Below are 20493 nucleotides of genomic sequence, written 5' to 3' on the forward strand. Positions count from 1 at the left end.
AAAACCAGCATGGGCAACAAGGCAAAACCCCATCTCTACGAAAAAATACAAAAATTAGTTAGGTGCAGTGGCAAGCACCTGTGGTCCCCAGCTACTCAGGAGGCTGAGGTGGGAAGATTGCTTGAGCCCAGGAGGTCAAGGCTGCAGTGAGTTATGATGGCGCCTCTGCACTCCAGCATGGGTGACAGAGGGAGACCCTGTCTCAAAAAACAAAACAAAACAAAAAAACCCAAAAAAGAAAAAACAGGGTTCTGCTGCTTTCTGCCCACTGCCTTAAAAGTTAGTGAAGAACTATCCAAGGGCAGGAAACCAGGATGACAGAAGCCTGATCTTCCAATCAGGTCAGATGTGGGAGCTAAATGTTGCCTTCAATGACTGCCAAGCTGCAGTGTCAGCAGCTGAACAAGGGAGGCACTGGAACTAGCCCTCTTGTGGTCTGTCAAGTGGTAACATTGCTTGGCAGCCCTCACCCTCTACCTGGGACAGATGTGTGAGGAGAAAGAGGTAAAGGAGGGCGGGCAGAGGAACTGAAATCTCCAGAAAGGGACCTTGCTATCCCTGAGGCCCAAGGTCCTCCAAAGCACCAGATCACAGAGGCAAGTCCCAGGCTTCTGGGGAGAGAAAGAAAGAAGAAGAAGGAAAAAACATTGAATAAAGGAGATGGAGAAGGAGAACTGAATGTTAGAATTATTCTCCATCACATGCTAAGGGCACCTGTTTTCACTCCATGGGAATAAATGGCGGATTCTCAGAGTGGGCCTGTCAAAGCCTCTGAAAGACCAGCAGGCTGGGAGTCAGGGAGGCTGGGGCCTGCTTTGGCTCTGCTCCACTGTTTACTGAGCTGGGTGACTTTGCTTGAGCCATTAAACATTCCTTGGCCTGAATTTCCTTCATTGGGAATAATACCTGTCCTGTCTGCCTTGCAGGGTTGTTGGAAGGTCTGATAAGACAATGGACATAAGTCCGGACGCGGTGGCTCATGCCTGTAACCCCAGCACTTTGGGAGGCTGATGCGGGTGGACTGCCTGAGGTCAGGAGTTCAAGACCAGCCTGGCCAACATGGTGAAAACCCGTCTGTGCTAAAAATACAAAAATTAGCTGGGTGTGATGGTGCACATCTGTAGTCTCAGCTACTTGGGAGCCTGAGGCAGGAGAATCACTTGAACCCAGGAGGCAGAGGTTTCAGTGGGCTGAGATAGCGCCACTCCAGCCTGGACAACAAGAGCAAGACTTCATCAAAAAAGAAAAAGAAAGGCTGGGCGCGGTGGCTCAAGCCTGTAATCCCAGCACTTTGGGAGGCCGAGACGGGCGGATCACGAGGTCAGGAGATCGAGACCATCCTGGTTAATACGGTGAAACCCCGTCTCTACTAAAAAGTACAAAAAACTAGCCGGGCACGGTGGCGGGCGCCTGTAGTCCCAGCTACTTGGGAGGCTGAGGCAGGAGAATGGCGTGAACCCGGGAGGCGGAGCTTGCAGTGAGCTGAGATCTGGCCACTGCACTCCAGCCTGGGCGACAGAGCGAGACTCCGTCTCAAAAAAAAAAAAAAAGAAAAAGAAAAAGAAAAAGAGATAATGGACATAACCTCCCTGCAAAAACCATACCTAGTTACTAGGAACCCTTCAGAGAGTTGAAGAGTCACAGACACTGGGAAAGTCACCTCATTCATTAGCCATCACTCTGCACACCCTCTTCCAAGCTAGATAGCTCTGACTAGCAGAGGGTGGGGAATGGATCAAATGTCTAAGAAGGCAAAGCGAGACATTGATCTCACTGAGATGTCCCAGGCTCACCAGCCCCTATGGATACCATGTTCTTTCTCACATTGAATCTATCTCTCCTTTTATTACTTCTGCTTATTTCCTCCTGTTCGACCTGAAGATTTTCTCTCTACCTGCTGAAATATGGTATCGTTTTTAGTGTTTATTCACTGAAAAAAACTCATTATTGAAAAACATGACCCAAAGTTGCCAAAATTATCCCTGGAGTCCAGAGACCAAATGTAATAAAAGTCAAGCATCTATTCTGGGAAGGGGTCAAGGACAGAGTCAGCTCTTGGACCCCTTTGCTTAGAAAGTTTTAATCTTTTCCCTAACCTTGTCCCAGATTCAGGTCATCTTACTCCCTTCAGGATTTTGGGTCACGGGAGTGGGGTGCTTGTTGCAGTCTATTTTGTGTTGCTGTAACAGAATACCACAGACTGGGTAATTTAAAAAGAATAGAAATTTATTTCCTACAGTTCTGGAGGCTGGGAAATCCAATATCAAGGTACCCTCATCTGGTGTGGGTCTTCTTGACGCATCATCCCCTAGCAGAAGGCAGGAAGGCAAAAGAGTGCATGAGAGAGCAACAGAGCAAAGGGGTCCAAACTTGATTTTATAACAGGCCCACTTTTGAGATAACAAACCCACTGTTTATTTTTTAAATTAATTAATTAATTATTATTTTTTGAGACAGAGCCTCACTCTGTCACCCAGGCTGGAGTGCAATGGCGCGATCTCAGCTCACTGCAACCTCCGCCTTCCAGGTTCAAGCGATTCTCATGCCTCAGCCTCCTGAGTAGCTAGAATAACAGGTGCATGCCACCACACCCAGCTAATTTTTTTTTGTATTTTTAGTAGAGATGGGTTTCACCGTGTTGGCCAGGCTGGTCGCAAACCCCTGGCTTCAAGTGATCCACCTGCCTTGGCCTCCCAAAGTGCTGGGATTACAGGCATGAGCCACTGCGCCCGGCCTGGAGATAACTAACCCACTGTTTATGATATTAATCCATTCAGGAGGGCAGAGCCCTCATGACCTAATAACCTCTTATTAGGCCCCAGCTTCCAACACTTTTGCATTGGGATTATTAAGTTTCCAACATGTCACCTTTGGGGGACACATTCAAACCATAGCAGTGCTATTTTAGGGAAAAGTAGCTGCATGTGTATTGAAAATGTCAGCTAGGTACGGTGGCTCACACCTGTAATCCCATTACTTTGAGAGGCTGGCGTGGGAGGATTGCTTGAGCCCAAGAGTTTGAGACCAACCTGGGGAACATAGGGAGACCTTGTCTCTACAAAAATTTAAAAATTATCCAGGTGAGGCAGCACACTTCTGTAGTCCCAGCTACTCCAGAGGCTGAGATGGGAGGCTCATGTGAGCGTGGGAGGAGGAGGCTGCAGTGAGCTGTGATCATGCTACTGCGCTCCAGCCTCGGTGACAGAATGAGACCCTGTCTCAAATAAGAAAGAAAAAAAAAGAAAAAGAAAATGTTTATGTGCTATTGGGGTCAGCCTTAGCACAAGAACATTAGTTAAGTGTGCTTTTAATAATGGAAGGAGTTCCAATTAAGATAGGATTTGGACAACTTCAGGGAAGTTTGGTTTACGGTGGGAAAGGGAACCCTGACCTCAGAGTTGCTGTCTTGGGTCTTTTCCATCACAGACCTTCACTTTGCCAGGTACATTTCCTCTCCCTGTACCCTAAACACTTTCAATTACGGACACTCAGCTCTGAACTCGGATAAATGCTACCTTGTTAGCTAATAGTACCATTTAGTATATTAATGATTAATAGCTAATTAGTCATAATACTGTAATACAATGGAGGCTTCCTTCACCACAGCAGCTGTAGGTCTCAAGCACACACATCCCCTTCCCTATTCCTGGCCACAGGACAGGCGAGGCTCTAAATCTGTTTTTCTGAGCACCCTGGCAATCTTGAAACTGTTCCAGTTTTTAGCGGTACCATTCATATGGCGAATGACCACTACTGCTTGCATGCTGCCGAGCTGATTTCTGTCCCCTGTCACTCCCACTGCCCTTCAGGAACAAGGAGGTCAGCAGTCGTTAAATTTTTATTCAAAGTCTCTTTTACTTCCAAATCTCACATCGACCCACTTTTCTACTTTGGCCCCTTTCTTCACTTGACCTTCCCCCATCCTAATGCGCGCCTATTTTGTGGAATCCCACAGCAGCCCCTGCTACAACCCCCCGAACTGTTCGCTTTGGCTTCCTTTCAGCAACCACGCCCCCCGACTCACGGAGAGCGCCGCGCATGCGCACCTCTCGCCTTTACCTGGGCGCCGGGAGTGGGCGGAGTGGGAAAGGGCGGGGGTGGCGCGGGGAGCCGGCGGTTATCTAGGCGGCGGAGCGCTCACAATGTGGCAGGAGGCAGAAAAGGTGCGCCCCGGCCGGCCCGAGGGCTGCGCATGCGCGCCGCCGCTCCCAGCGGCCGGGATGCCGAGGGGGCGGGCGGAGGGAGGTGTCGGGATCCCTGTTGGGCGGGGGGGCCGGCGAGGGAAGGGGCCGCGGGCGCGCGCGCGCGCCCTCGCAGCCGCTCGCCTCCCTCCCTGCCCCCTCCGGCACACACATCCACACACGCACACCCCCTCCCCTGCCGCCCGCCCCGTGCTGCCCGCCCCGCCGGCCCCGCTCGCCCTCGCGCGCTGGGAAGGGAGTCGCGAGACGTCGGAGCGGCGGCCACGTAGCGCTGCGGCGGCGGCGGCAGCGGCAGCGGCCGAGGCCGGGTCTTGAGGAGCGGCCCTGAGGACAGACGTTGGGCAGGGGGGAGGGGCCGGCCCAGCCGGCGGTTGTGACTCGAGCGGCGCGGCTGCAGGCCCCCGCCGCAAGGATGGACCGCCGAGGCGGCGGCCGGGGCGGCGGAGGCGGAGGCGGCCGGCCCGGGTGAGTAAGGGCCCCTTCCCCCACGCACTCGCCACCGTCGCAGCGGCGCCCCCGGCAGCCCTTCCTCTCCGCCGCCCGCCGGGCCGGCCCGGGCTCCGGGGGCCGGCGTAACCCTTCGCCGAGGCAGCTGCGTGCGCTAGGCCGGAGCAGCCTCCATCCGGCTGGGAGGCCCCGGGCGCTGAGCTCCTCGGGCAGCCAGCTTGTGCTGAGGGTGCCCCGCTCCTGCCCTTTCGCCCCCTCCCTCCCGGACCCGGGCTTGGCTGCAGTTTTGCAGCGGGTCCGCTCGCCCCGAGGCCTGAGGGGAGGCTGGGGCGGCACGGGTTAGCTGGCCGAGGGGAGATTTGCACCGGTCCTCCTGCGAGCGTTCTCCTACCCTGCAGCTGGTGGCTTGCACCCACTACCTCCCCCGCCCTGCGGTTGCACCTAAACCTCCAACCCCCGGGAGTATTGTGCCGCTAGCAGATAAAATGCGTCTGATGTACACCCGCCACCGGCCGCCCCACGCTCACACCAGTGGGTAATGCAGACCTTTCTCCACCCCCACCTCCTCCTCCCCTCCAATCAGACTCTGCTGAAGATTCTTAGCTCGGAGACACCAAAGGTAGTGACACCCCCGTTACATCTCCACGTAACATGTTCATTGTCGAGGGATGTCTCCAGTAGAAATGATAAATGCCCCTGCCTCACCTCGAAGTCTGTCTTCAGGATTCGAGACCTTCTCTGAAAAGGTCCAGCTTTGATCACAACTAGAGCATCCCTCCCCCACAACACGCAGACACACTCATACACTCACTTCCTGATTGCTGAGCAGCCCCTGTCACCGGGATCCATTGTCAGAAATGGCTTGTGCCAATCAAAGGAATGTGCTTGTGCCTTTGGAGAAGGGTGCTTTCCACATCCACGTTCCCAGGGTGTTCCTGCGTGAGTCTGCCTTTGCCCCCAGATTGTCCCCGTGTTCAAGCATCATTATCATAATGTTTCCCTTACGTGCATCTCCCGTGGACCCTCAGGAACACCTGAGTGATGCTTTTTTCCCAGTTAATTAGATATGGTATGTGCAAGTTTCTCCTATTTTGTTGTAATGTTTGGGATCTATGATGAAGGCATAGTGTATTAGTAGGGCAGTATTCAAGAAAGAATGGGATTTTTTTTTTTTTTCCAGAGGATGGCCAGGCCCGTATTGTTCTGGGAATGGCAACTAGCACATGCTTTGTTGACAACATGTGTGTGCTTAGGGATTGAGGAGCTGCTGTTGCTGGGATGTGTGGTGTCTGAGCTGAATACAGGTGATGTTGCCGAGTGGGGCTGTTTTGTGGGTGGGGCTTGCCACTGATTATCAGTGGTGGCAGGCAGCTTGGTTGTTTATATCAGGACGGTGCACAGTATTCAGATAGATAATATCTTTAGTATAATTTTGTTTAAACTGTTCACTAAGTTTTAGTGATCCTGTCTTCAGTGGTTAGTAATCTTTGGGGTCATAGAAGTCTTTAGAACCATCTTCTCCATTAAATAGACACATTTTGTGTGCCACTACAGTCAAATTGAAGCTAGTCCTAGGACTTCAGGTTAAGATCTATGTTACGCAAAAGTGAAAGGAGCTTGGGTTGTGTGTTTTGTTTAGTTGGTTAGTTGTTTTTCTTTTTGCTTTTAAGGATTAGAGTTACATTGTCTGGCCCTGAGCAATGAACAACAAAGTAGCTTATGCATGTAACCTTGTGTTTTGTTCTTTGATTAGGATAAGTTAGATATTTGTAAATTATCATTTCCTTGTCTTACTGTAAAAAGGAAATGTATGTGAGAGTCTTTCAGAAATAGTTAAAGCTAGAGTCCAAATAATTTGCTTAGACTTGACCAATTGGTAATGTATGTTCCTGGCACCAGATTCTAAATGTAGCAAATTTCAACAGCAAAGTCCAAGGTCTGTTTTATAATGCCTATACTGAATCTTTACGTGTTGGCTGAAGTTGATCTGATCTCTTAAAAGAAGGCTATAGCATTCTCATAACGGTGTACCTGCTCCATAAAAAGGATTTTTTTTTTCAGCTTTGTTAACTGTGATTTCATGTCTCAATGGTGATGGTGCCATCAAAATCATTCATTTGGAAATTTTGTTTTAATGGAAGGATTTTAATTGTGGTTATGGAATTCAGCCTTCATATTTAGAATCTGGAACCTAGGATGAACTTTGCACCATCTATCAATAAACAGGTGATAAATATCAGCAATTTTTGTTTAAATTACTCTGCACCCAGCTTTTGCCTTTTGGTCGTATTGCAATCAAGAGATATTTATTCCAGCTTGTGATAGTGTTGGAATGGGTAGTAACTAAGCACAGTACCGGTTCTCTAGGAGCTTACGATTCTGACATTTTTTCACTTAAAGAATCCTTTGAGACCTTCATATTTTTTGCATTTGGTTGGGGGGTGGGGTTCTGAGAAGCTAAGGAGTTTATGATATTAACTGACACTTTGGTAGGCAAGGGAGCCTTGGAATCTTGCCTATAGAACCTGTTCCATACACCTGAAGAATGGCATTTATTCTAATAATTATGCAGCGTATCCAGAAGTTTGAAAGCATGCTGAAGTTGCAAATATTGCCGTTTTTATTATCTCATAAACATGCTGCCAGTGCCTTATATTACAAGTTACATTTTTTGTTCATGTCATGCCTGAAGTTTTACTGTCTGAAATCATTTGGCTATTCTAAACCCAAACCATTTCAGAGTTGCAAATAGGTTACTTTTCTTTGTATATACTTTGTAGTATACTGACAGACCATTAAAATCTTAGGGGACAGTGTGCTTCCTTGATTTAGTATTGCAGAACCTCTTCTAAACCAGTCACTTACCTAGTTAAACACCCACACATCATAGAGCAGCTGATCATATAACACATACGGTTGTGAGAACAGCATTCTCTCCCTGCCAGATTCAGAACTTGGAAGCTGGAAAACAATTGCATAGCAGTGAAACACTTAAGGAGTAGTGGTGCCAGCAGTTCACTCTCATTAATGCAAACAGCTTGCTTTAGTTTCTCCAACACTCTTCTTCAGACACCCTTCCCTTAGGAGGTTTCAGATCAGCAGCTCCTACTCAAGGGAAAACAGCACCTACTTTCTGCAACTGTGGTCTCAAGATCTGATTTGTGACACCCAGAGCTGTTTCCATTTCTGTTCTAAGTATGGGAAGTAATCTCGTAGTGTGGTAAGAAAATACTTTTCAAGTCTGTAGAAAAAAAAGTTGATTAGTAATGCTACTGATGTGATTTTGTTTTTGAATGTCTGAAGCCTAACAAAGAGGTAAACTAGAATATGAACTTTTGAAGTCACCCTTTTCTCAGGGGTTTTAGATAATTTTACTAAAAAAAATGTGAATATACTCTTGAGTTTCATTTCCCTTGTTATAAAAAGTCAGTTGACAGACAACAGGAAAAAAAAGTGGATTGTCTTGTATTTTGAACCATAGCCTTTAAAACTAGTTACTCTAAAGGACATAACTGCATCTCCTTGTTGTGAAGTATTGGGTCTTGTGCTACCATTTTAGGTGTGATATTTTTCTCAGGTGTTATCATTTCAGACAATCAGCACTTGAATTTACTTCGATAGAGGTGAACTGGTGCTGCGGTTAGTGACGTTAGCTGAAGAAGGCTCATGGAGATGATGCTTTGGAGCCAGGCATGACTAGATTTAAAACCCCAGCTCCACCATTTACTGGTCTTATGATATTGAACAAGTCACTTTGACCTCTCTGGCCTCAGTTTCCTCATCAACAGAATGGGATTTGTTATGAGGATTAGAGATAATGTATGCAAACTCCTAGCAGTTCGTGGCATATGATCATATTAGAGACTCAATACATGTTAGGATATGGAACATGTTGGAGTAAAACTACAGGTCATTTTGTCTTATGAGAAGATATAGAAGTCTGGCACTGCGATCTGCATTTTTTCATTTGTGCAGATTTGGGATGAAAAAATTGCAAATATTTGACTTGGAGTATACCTAAGTCTTGCAGGTGCAATGTGCTTATGGGAACTTTGATTTGTTGCTCTTTGGCTGGCTGAACTTGGTGGGGACAGTAAAATCTAGCTCCAAATTCTACAGTGCTACCCACAGGCTGTGCTTGTTTTAAGCCTATTCAGAGCTTATGTAGTGAAAGGGGTGTTTTAGGACATTAACGTATCTCAATGGGTTCTGTGTCCAGAGTTGAATCACGTGCAAAGCCTTGTATAAATTTTCATGGTTAATGCAAGCCATGAAGTGCTTTATAGAATCAGTGGCAGTATCAGTTGTTTATTTTAATCTGTTTGTTTATATAGTAGTTATGTTTGATTTTTAAAAATACTTATGAACATTTTATCTAATACAATTTCCATTGCTCTTCTGAGATTTTGATTATAAACTGCTCTTGGGGCTATAGATTTGAGTGCTTTATGAATTTTTACTTTGGCAAGGGAAGCAAAGAAAAGTAAGGTCTCTTTACCTGTCAGATTTTATGAACTCTGCTTTAGGCCTGTAGATTATATGTGTAGTTCCTTCTCTTGTTTTTTTAGCAAAAAGGCAGCTTTATGGTAAAGATGACATTATCTTTTTTTTTTTTTTGAGACGCAGTCTTGCTCTGTCGCCCAGGCTGGAGTGCAGTGACATGATCTCAGCTCACTGCAACCTCCTTCTCCCGGGTTCAAGCAATTCTCCTGCCTCAGCCTCCCAAGTAGCTGGGATTACAGGCACGCACCATCGTGCCTGGCTAATTTTTTTGTATTTTTAGTAGAGACAAGGTTTCCCCATATTGATCAGGCTGGTCTCAAACTCCTGACCTTGTGATCCGCCCACCTCAGCCTCCCAAAGTGCTGGAATCGCAGGCGTGAGTCACTGCACCCAGCCTCTTTTTTTTTTTTTTTTTTTTTTTTAAACATAGTTCAAGTGATTGATTACCTTGAAAAGTAAATTCAATTAGGGCCATGTATACAGTTTTATTACATGCATACAGCTTTAAAAATAGGATTTCCTTAGGTTACTATAGAATGAAATTATTCTGTAATTTTTTGCAGGATAGCATTGTGATAAGTCCGTGAGCCCATAAGAGTTACCTAGAGACTTTTCAGGTAAGGTAGACACATCAGTAGTACAGTAGGATTTACCTCAGGAGAATCTGCTAATCCTTATTTTCTTTTATTATTGAGCCACCTGCAGGCTTGCCCATCAGTGGACTCAGTCACTAGTATGGAATTGCTGATAAAGAGGGATTGGCATATGGTGGTCTTGGACTCACCTTAGATTTTGCAGCATACTGAAAACAACTTAATTTGGCCAGAATGTATAATAACAGCCCTAATGCTGTGTGAGCCCAGAATGACTAAACAAACAAAATGTAGGTGATTGATTTACTATCATACATTTTGCTAAGTAAACTTTTTGTCAGGAGGGGTGGTTTGTTTGTTTGTTTTTTGGAGACAGAGTCTTGCTCTGTCCTCCAGGCTAAAGTGCAGTAGTGTGATCTCGGCTCATTGCAGCCTCTGCCTCCCAGGTTCAAGCGATTCTCATGCCTCAGCCTCCTCCAAGTAGCTGGGATTATAGGCATGTGCCACCACACCTGGCTAATTTTTGTATTTTTAGTAGAGACAGGGTTTTGCCATGTTGACCAGGCTAGTCTCAAACTCCTGACCTCAGGTGATCTGCCTGCCTTGGCCTCCCAAAGTACTGGGATTACAGGCATGAGCCACTACCCCTGGTCTGTGTTTTTGTTTTTACTATTATTTTTCCCCGGTTCACTGAAGTCAAATGGCCTAGCAGATAGTTGGTTTCTTCTGTTAGTTCCTTGATAAACCAGTGAATATGTGGCGAGATGGGATTTTTGGGGGAGAACAAAAAGGGGAAAGAATGGCTACACAGCCTGATTTCTTGGTCTTTACTGTGCATGTGGCATCAGAGGGTTATGACTCTTAGCTGGGTTAAATAAAGATACACAGTGTTGGGTTATTCATTTTGTCTTTCAATGCTAGTGCAGAATATAGTCTTTAATACATTTATACTTTTCAGCTTTGGAATTTTGATTCCGTTTTTGGGGACTCAAGGAAACCTAACTTCTTACAGAAAAGTAGAGAAACCATAGGTGTACAGTTTGATGAATTTTCTCTGTATAATCAGTACCAAGAATAAGGAATTAAGATTAATGTCCTGGTAGCCTCTCATGCCCTTTCCCAATTACTTCTCTCCCAGAGGTTTTCACCATCCTGCGTTCTGCAATCATAGAGTAGTTTTTTGAACTTTATATAAGTGGAATACATATAAACTTGTTTGTGTCTGGCTTCCTTAGCTTAAAATTGTATTTATGAGATTTGTCCATATTGTTGTATGTAACAATAATTTGTCCTCATATAAACCACAATTATAATATATACATTGTATGTATATAATTTATTTGTCCATTGTATCATTGATGGAAATTTAGGTTGTTTCTGGTTTTTGGCTATCATAAATAATGCTACTGTAGTCTCTATTCTTTTATACTTAAAATTTTGATGTATGTGAATGTATACCTATTAATTTTTTTTAATTTAAAATATACCCCCCACTGATCCATAGGAAGATTGTAATATCCTATTTTTTTCTTTTTCTTTTTTCGAGGCTGAGTCTCGCTCTGTTACCCAGGATGGAGCGCAGTGGCAGGATCTCAGCTCACTGTCCGTCCTCCACCTCCTGGGTTCAGGCAGTTCTCCTGTCTCAGTCTCCCGAGTAGCTGGGACTACAGGCATCTGCCACTGTACCTGGCTTATTTTTGTATTTTTTAGTAGAGATGAGATTTCGCCATGTTAGCCAGGCTGGTCTTGAACTCCTGTCCTTATGATCCGCCTGCCTCAGCCTCCCAAAGTGCTGGGATTACAGGTGTGAGCCACTGTGCCCAGCCCTGTAATATTGTATTTTAAACAAAATAATGAAGTATTTAGTGGGGGGAAATAATTTCAAACCACTTTTTAATATATTCTCAAAGACCTAGCTTGGATTTTCACAATATTAAGAGAATTCCCAAGTCAACCTAAGAGCAAACCCTGTATTCTTTTATCCTTAAATAAAGAGGGGCTAAAATGATGGAAAATGTATTTAAAATGATTATTACACTTGAGAGATTTGTTTTGTAGATACTGGTTTTTTTTTTTTTTTTTTTTTTTTTTTTGAGTTGGAGTCTTGCTCTGTTGCCCAGGCACAATGGCGTGGTCTCAGCTCACTGCAACCTCTGCCTCCCGGGTTCAAGCAGTTCTCCTGCCTTAGCCTCCTGAGTAGCTGGGATTGCCTGCCACCACACCCGGCTAATTTTTGTATTTTTAAGAGAGATGGGGTTTCACCATATTGGCCAGTCTGGTCTCTTGGCCAGGCTGGTCTCGAACTCCTGACCTCATGATCTGCCCGCCTCAGCCTCCCAAAGTGCTGGGATTACAGGCTTGAGCCACCACGCCCAGCCACTACTAATTATTTTTAGTTTTTATTTTTTATTTTGAGACAGGGTCTCACTCTGTCACCCAGGCTGGAGTGCAGTGGTGCCATCTTGGCTCACTGCAGCTTTCACCTCCCAGACTCAAGAGATCATCTCACCTCAGCCTCCTGAGCAGCTAGGACTACAGGTGTGCAACACCATGCCTGGCTTATTTTTGTATTTTTTTCCTCACTCTGTTGCCTTGGCTGATCTCAGACTCCTGCTGGGCCCAAGTGATTCTCTCACCTCGGCCTCCCAAGGTGCTGGGAAGATAGGCATGAACCACCATGCCCAGGCAAATTTTTTCTTTTACTGTCTCATTTCATAATATTGAAATCACAATCCCTCATGAATTAATTATTAAAACTTTTTTATTTAATGTAACTTTTACAAGTAACATATATTTAACCTTTTTAGAACCCCAAAGTTCTAAACAAAAAAGCAACATGAAGAACTTAAAATAGTTAATCTTGTTTTGAATATTTTGGAATTTGGAGGACCTGTCAGTCAATTGGTTGATGAAATTGTATGTAATTGTATGTAGCCATGCTCTTTAATAACTGCCGAGATTGGCCGGGCGCGGTGGCTCAAGCCTGTAATCCCAGCACTTTGGGAGGCCGAGACGGGTGGATCACGAAGTCAGGAGATTGAGACCTTCCTGGCTAACACGGTGAAACCCCGTCTCTACTAAGAAATACAAAAAACTAGCCGGGCGAGGTGGCGGGCGCCTGTAGTCCCAGCTACTGGGGAGGCTGAGGCAGGAGAATGGCGTGAACCCGGGAGGCAGAGCTTGCAGTGAGCTGAGATCCAGCCACTGCACTCCAGCCTGGGCTACAGAGGGAGACTCCGTCTCAAAAAAAAATAAATAAAAAAAAATAACTGCCGAGATGACTGGGTGCAGTGGCTCATGCCTGTAATCCCAGCACTTTGGGAGGCCAAGGCAGGCAGATCACTTGAGGTCAGGAGTTCGAGACCAGCCTGGCCAACATGGAGAAACCCCGTCTCTACTAAAAATACAAAAATTAGCCGGGCGTGGTGGCGCAGGCCTGTAATTCCAGCTACTTGGGAGACTGAGGCATGAGAATCACTTGAACCTGGGGGGTGGAGGTTGCAGTGAGCCGAGATTGCACCACTGCATTCCAGCCTGGGTGACAGTTGAGACTCCATCTCAAAAAAAAAAAATTAATAAATAAAGTAAGCCAGGTAACTTTCAGCATAATAATGGTGTTTTAGATATGAAGATTTTAGAATTAAGTTTGAGTGGACAGGTTTTTTTTTTTTTTTTGGAGACGGAGTGTTGCTTCCATGCCCAGGTTGAGGTGCAGTGGCGTGATCTCGGCTCACTGCAACCTCCACCTGCCAGGTTCAAGTGATTCTCCTGCCTTAGCCTCCCGAGTAGCTGGGACTACAGGCGTGAATCTTTTTAAAAATAAGTTATTTATAGTCTACTGGTGGCTAAAGCCAAATTATCTTGGAATATAGCTTTTATCTGAAAGGTTATTCACAAAGGGAAAAAGCCTTTTTATATATTACACAGCAGAGACTTAGCAGTATAATTTTCTTAAAAGCAGATACATTTACCTTTTTTCCCTCTTTTTTGTAATTTTTATTTTTGTGATATTAATGTGTGTCTTACCCTGCTCTAATATAATATAATTTGGTTCTTTGAGATATATTTAAAGTTTGTATGATATAATAAGAAACCATTGCTAAGTGAGAAAATGTTTAAACTAAAATTTGGAAATGATATGTATAGTAGAAATTATAGAATTTCATATGACTAATTTCTTCTTGTTGGATTATGGTAAACAAATAAACACTTCTGCGTCTATTCTAATTTGTCAGGTATTATTATAATTAATATCCAAAAGGTACTTTGTTCTGCCTTCCAGTGTCTCCTCAATCCTTTCATCACCTCGTATGGAAAGTTAGATTTTTTTTTAAGATATTTTTTATTTCTTTAAAGATGATTTATGTCTGTAAGGCCAGGTGGTGCACTGTGTACTAAATACACGTCCACAGAAGCCAACTCTTGCAGGGCCGGACTGTTCTAAATCTAGAACTGTTGTTTATTTAATTCCCTCTAGCAGTATTTCTCAAACTTTTTGACTGTGATCCACAGTAAGAAGCAGTGCATGCGTGCCCACACATTTTCACATTCATACCTACACCCACAACTGAAACAAAAACTTGGAGACAGTACTTACTCTTACTAACTGTGAGGCAATCTGTTAGAATTTTTATTCTGTTTTATTTCATTTAGAAAAATTGGGTTGGTACGGGCACTTTGAAAAAACCACTGCCCTATATAGTGCTTAACAAAATATATTTCCCCAGGAGGTGGCGGTTGTAGTAAGCCAAAATCACATCACTGCACTCCAGTCCAGGTGACAGAGCAAGACTCTGTCTCAAAAAAAAAACAATTAATTTAAAGAATTTGGCTGGGTACAGTGTCTCACACCTGTAATCCCATCACTTTGGGAAGCCGAGGTGGAAGGATCAGTTGAGGATAGGAGCTTGAGACTAGCCCGGGAAACATAGTAAGACCTGTCTCTACAAAAAAAATCAAAAAATTAGCCAGGTGTGGTGTAGTCCCAGCTACTCAGGAGGCTAAGATGGGAGGATCACCTGAGCCTGGGTCGTGAAGGCTGCAGTGAGCCAGAATCATGCCACTGCTTGCCAGCCTGGTGACAGGGTGAGACCCTGCCTGCCCCCGCAAAAAAAGAGTTTGAAATTTATAGGTATTTCTGGCCTTTAGAAACCGGAGACTGAGTAAATAATTTATTTTAATTTTTAAATTAATATACAGTAAAATTGACATTTTGATATTCATACAGTTCTGGGAATATCAGTTTGTGCAACCACCACCACCACCACCACAGCCAGGACACGGAACAGTTCCATCACTCCAGATAACTCCCTCCCACTGTCCCATTGCACTCATACCCTCCCCTCACCCTGGGCAACTATCGATCTCTTGTCACTATAGTTTTGTCTTTTGCAGGATGTGACATGGACTCATATAGTATGTAACCTTTAGAGATTGGCTTCTTTTACTCATAGTAATGCCGCTGAGATTTGTCCAAGTATTTGGGTTTATCAACAATTTGTTCCTTTTTATTGCCAGGTAATATTCCTTTGTGTGGATATACCACAGATCACTTACATCCTTAACCATTTGAGGGACATTTGGCTTCCAATTTCGGGTGATTATGAACAGAGTCACTGTAAATGTTCATGGTAGGTTTTGGGGTGAATATAAGTTTTCATTTCTCGTGGGTAAATACCTAGGAGTGGGACTGCTAGGTCATATGGTATGTATATTTAGCTTACAAGAAATTACCAAGCTGTTTCTCCATCCCTACTGGAAAGACAGAAAAATTCTACTTGTTCCACATTTTTGTCAGCAACTGGTATTATTAATATTTTTATGTAGGACTACTTCATTTTGAGCCTTATGAGAAAAATCTGGGTATTAGGCTCAGTTCTGCCATCAGCTAGCTGCTGACTGTAGAGGAGCCATTTAACTTTTCTGAACCTCTCGTTTCCTCATCTCTCATATAATAGGTTTATCTTGGATACATTATAAGTTCTCTCAGCTCCCAAATTCATTGATTTGGAAAGGTTAGTCCTTGGCAAGAAGGAGAGAGATTTGTCTGCTTGTGCAAAAACAGAAAAAAACAAAAAAACTATTGACTGATCTTCTCAACTAAAGTACAAACACTATTAGTAGTATATATATTTACAAATGGAATTTATATGAAATAACTTGATATTTTAAATTACAGTTTGTCCATTGGCATTAAACAGTACTGTGGGCCGGGCGCGGTGGCTCAAGCCTGTAATCCCAGCACTTTGGGAGGCCGAGATGGGCGGATCACGAGGTCAGGAGATTGAGACCAGCCTGGCTAACACGGTGAAACCCCGTCTCTACCAAAAAAATACAAAAAACTAGCCGGGTGAGGTGGCGGGCGCCTGTAGTCCCAGCTACTCGGGAGGCTGAGGCAGGAGAATGGCGTAGACCTGGGAGGCGGAGCTTGCAGTGAGCTGAGATCCGGCCACTGCACTCCAGCCTGGGCGACAGAGCAAGACTCCGTCTCAAAAAAAAAAAAACAAAAAAACAGTATAGTGGTGGTGTATGTTATATCTGTAAGCTAAAATTATGTAGCTAACGTTGCAGTTAACATTGACAACCTGTGAACTTAGGGTCTTTTGGCTGTTGGCTTTTTGTTTATTTTTTGTTTTTGAGACAATCTTGCACTGTCACCCAGGCTGGAGTGGTGTGATCGCAGTGGTATGATCCTAACTCACTGCAGCCTTGAACTCCTGGGCTCAAGTGATCCTCCCGCCTCAGCCTTCTGAATAGCTGGGCTTACAGACGTGTGCCACGGCACCTGGCTATTTTTTTTTTTTTTTTTTCTGTTTTTTTTTTTTTTTTTGAGACGGAGTCTGGCTGTGTCGCCCAGGCTGGAGTGCAGTGGCCGGATCTCAGCTCACTGCAAGCTCCGCCTCCCGGGTTTTTACGCCATTCTCCTGCCTCAGCCTCCCGAGTAGCCGGGACTACAGGCGCCCGCCACCTCGCCCGGCTAGTTTTTCGTATTTTTAGTAGAGACGGGGTTTCACCGTGTTAGCCAGGATGGTCTCGAACTCCTGACCTCGTGATCCGCCCGTCTCGGCCTCCCAAAGTGCTGGGATTACAGGCTTGAGCCACCGCGCCCGGCCTGCACCTGGCTATTTTTTGTACTTTTTCCTGTATAGGTGGGGGTCTCACTATGTTGCCCAGGCTGGCCTCAAACTCCTGAGCTTGAGCAATCCTCCCACCTCAGCCTCCCAAAGTGCTGGGATTACAGGCGTGAGTCACTACATCAGACTACATGCTTATGTTAAAACTAAGGATTCTAGAAAAATATGAAGAAAAAAAAAGTATGGCCTTCTCTGCCTGTACTTCTATCCTGAGACATCTCTCAATATGAGTGTACATATATATATATATATATGTCCATGGTTTTAAGTAGTGAAATTGCATGACGCCATCCTCACATGTTCTTTAATCTTTTTTATATAGATGTATTTCTATGTCAGTTATTATAAATCTGCATCATAATTCCGATGGCTATGCAGTATGCCTGTGTCTGTATGTACCATTATTTATGTTATAATAAAAAATGCTATAATATAAAATGCTGTTGTATACACTCTTTTTATACTTACCATCTTCTGGTGGTGAATTCTTCAATGGCTACATCCAAAAATATGCACCTTTCACAGTTAGGAAAATAGTGCTGAATTCCCATAGTGTTATGATCTGTAAGCAGCCATGCCAGTTAATGTCAGAAGTCAGTCAGGTTTTCTTGGCATTAGCCAGTTTGGGATTTGTGCCATAAAGAATGCTTACACGTGTTTATACATGGATTCTGGTGAAAAAACCAAGTCCATTTGCTAATTGGTAGTCTTTACCAAAGAATCCTAATAATGTCTTAAAACATCAAAGTTTTTTAAAAATATATTTATGTATATAAATATATGTGTGTGTGTGTGTATATGTGTGTGTGTATATATATATTATATATATATATATATTTTTTTTTTTTTTTGAGGCAGAGTCTCGCTCTGTCGCCCAGGCTGGAGGGCAGTGACGCAATCTCGGCTCACTGCAACCTCTGCCTCCTGGGTTCAAGCAATTCTCCTGCCCCAGCCTCCTGAGTAGCTGGGATTATAGGAGCCTACCAACATGCCTAGCTAATTTTTGTATTTTTAGTAGAGGCGGGGTTTCGCCATGTTGACCAGGCTGGTCTTGAACTCCTGACCTCAGGTGATCCGCCCACCTTGGCCTCCCAAAGTGCTGGGATTACAGGTGTGAGCCACTGCACCCAGCCATTTTTTAAAAGTCTCACTTTTGAGAAAAGTAAGGTGAATAAGCAGCCTGCCTTTTTAAATCAAAGAAAATCTGTTAATTGAAGTGATTATAACTCACTAACTCACTTTATGCTGTTGCAATAAGTTCTCCCTACAATTTTTTTTTTTTTTTTTAAGACGGAGTCTCTCATCTCTGTCACCTGGGCTGGAGGGCAGTGGCGCAATCTCAGCTCACTGCCAGCTCTGCCTCCCAGGTTCAAGCGATTCTCCTGTCTCAGCCTCCTGAGTAGCTGGGATTACAGGCATGCAACACCACGCCTGGGTAATTTTTGTATTTTTAGTAGAGACAGCGTTTCACCATGTTGGCCAGGCTGCTCTCGAACTCCTGATCTCAGGTGATCCACCCACCTTGGCCTCCCAGAGTGCTGGGATTACAGGCATGAGCTACCACATCCAGCTTACAAATAATTTTTTTTTTTATTTTTGGAATAATCTTAAATTTACAGAAAAGTTACAAGTAGAGTGCAACTCTGTACCCATAAACTCCTCATGGTTTCTTTTGTTAAAGTCATAACCATGGTGTATTTCTCAAAACTAAGAAACTGACATTGGTATATTACTATTAACTACACTTTATATTTAATTCAGATTTCATTTGATTTTCAACTAATATCCTTTTCTATTTGGAATCATCTTAAGCTTTTAAACTCTATTCTGAAGCCTGAATATCTGTTCATAGATTCGCTGTGGTTATAACATAGATTGTACGTATATATGTACTATATATAATGTAGCTGGATCTCTGTATTTGTTAAACAAATGTAAGTTATCTTTGACATTAATATCTTTAGGAGTTATCTTTTGACATTCACAGATAGTTCTGCCCAAGGCCATTTTAAGGTAGGGCAGAATTTTCCCCACCCTTCTTGTATTCCATGCAGAAACATGATTTATCACTTCTGTGAGTATAGTTCTTGCACAATAGTACCCTTTTCAGTATAGTTATAAGTCCCTAAGTCCATTAGCATATGGAAAATAGCCAACTTTTGTTTACTAGGAAATTAACTGAGAGTAGTAGTCAAGAGTCTTCGTGGAGGATGGTTTCATGTCTTGCTCTGAGAAAATTTAAGTATTTAGTGATTCTTGAAGGAGAAAAAGCTACTGATCTTGAGGCGGAATACCATTGTAGATAGGGTAGTACTTCGGTATCTTTCACTCCACACTTACTAATGCAAAGAATCCCTGCTGTGGCAAACCATGGCATCCAAACTCACTGCATTACATTTTTTTTTTTCTTTCTTTCTTTTTTGAGATGGAGTTTTGCACTATTTTCCTGGCTGGAGTACAGTGGTGTGATCTCGACTCACTCCAATGTCAGCCTCCCGGATTCAAGCAATTCTGCTGTCTCAGCCTCCCAAATAGCTGGCCTAGCAAATTTTTGTATTTTTAGCAGAGGCAGAGTTTCACCATATTGGCCAGGGTGGTCTCGAACTCGTGACCTCAGGTGATCCACCTGCCTCGGCCTCCCAAAGTGCTGGGATTACAGGTGTGAGCCACCGCACCTGGCCACTGCATTAAATTGAATAATTCCTTGAAACAGTTTAGTTTATGGCAGAGGAGGAAGGAATTGGCAATATGAAGTAGATACGGATTTTTTAAAAATCACTTTTTCTCACAGCTTAAGAACCCTTAAGTATTCCTTCCATTAGCAAATCACTTTTTAAATTCTTATTTTGTTTTGTTTTTCATTTGACAGTTTCATTCAGAAGCATACCACTTTTTAGAAAAAAAGAAAAACTCCCCTTAAGCATTCTAGGAAACAAAAATGCATAGAGATAACTTGGCAGTTCCGTAAGAAAAAACACACTAGGATGAGTACAGTGTGCGTACCTGTAATCTCAGAACTTTGGGAGGCTGTGGCAGGAGGATTGCTACACTCACTACACTTCCCTACCTGCCCCCTCTCATTTTAAAGAAGCTCCAGACAACATATCATATTATTTATAAAAACTTCCTGAGCATCATTAAGTATTCAGTCAGTGTGTATATGTCCCAGTTGACTCATAATTGTTTTTTCAGTTTGCTTGAATTAGTATCCCAAGAAGTGATTGGGTAGGTTTGTTTTCTTTCTCTCCCCTCCCGCTTTGCCTCTCCATTCCTCTCCTTGCAGTGTTTTTTTGTGTTTTTTTGTTTTGTGTTTTTTTTTGGGGGGGGGGGCAAGGTCTTGCTCTGTCACCCAGCCTGAGGCTCAGTCTTGGCTGACTGTAACCTTAATCTCCCGGGCTCAAGTGATTCTCTCGCTTCAGCCTGCCAAGTAGCTGGGACCACAGGCACACGTAGAGATGGCGCTGGGGGGGGTCTCACTATGTTTCCCAGGCTGGTCTGGAACTCTTGATTTCAAGAGATTCTCTCAACCTCGCCCTCCCAAAGTGCTGGGGTTAGACATGAGCCACCATGAGCAGCCTCCTTGCAGTTTTTTGTTGAGGAATCCAAGTCATTTGT

The 20493-nt window shown here is 44.0% G+C and overlaps 1 protein-coding gene and 1 long non-coding RNA gene across 3 annotated transcripts in view; one reads left to right on the forward strand and one right to left on the reverse strand.

Annotated features, from left to right (window-relative positions):
- Nucleotides 1–205: 205 nt before the first annotated feature.
- LOC112609936 lies at nt 206–5411 on the reverse strand. Of its 2 annotated transcripts, none has more exons than XR_003116254.1 (3): nt 5355–5411; nt 2238–2308; nt 206–611 (listed from the first exon to the last, which is right to left on the reverse strand). It is a non-coding gene; the product is annotated as an uncharacterized LOC112609936 (long non-coding RNA). The 2 variants fall into 2 exon arrangements; XR_003116253.1 differs by lacking the exon at nt 5355–5411 and adding an exon at nt 4060–4194.
- Nucleotides 4456–20493, forward strand: part of ZNF652 (zinc finger protein 652) — a 67843-nt gene continuing 51805 nt past the window's right edge. The window contains exon 1 of the mRNA XM_025363147.1: nt 4456–4667. The gene's annotated coding sequence lies outside the window, so the exon portion shown is untranslated. The remainder of the gene's footprint in view (nt 4668–20493) is intronic.

This window comes from Theropithecus gelada, chromosome 16 (genome assembly GCF_003255815.1).
Source record: "Theropithecus gelada isolate Dixy chromosome 16, Tgel_1.0, whole genome shotgun sequence".
Classification (NCBI taxonomy): domain Eukaryota; kingdom Metazoa; phylum Chordata; class Mammalia; order Primates; family Cercopithecidae; genus Theropithecus; species Theropithecus gelada.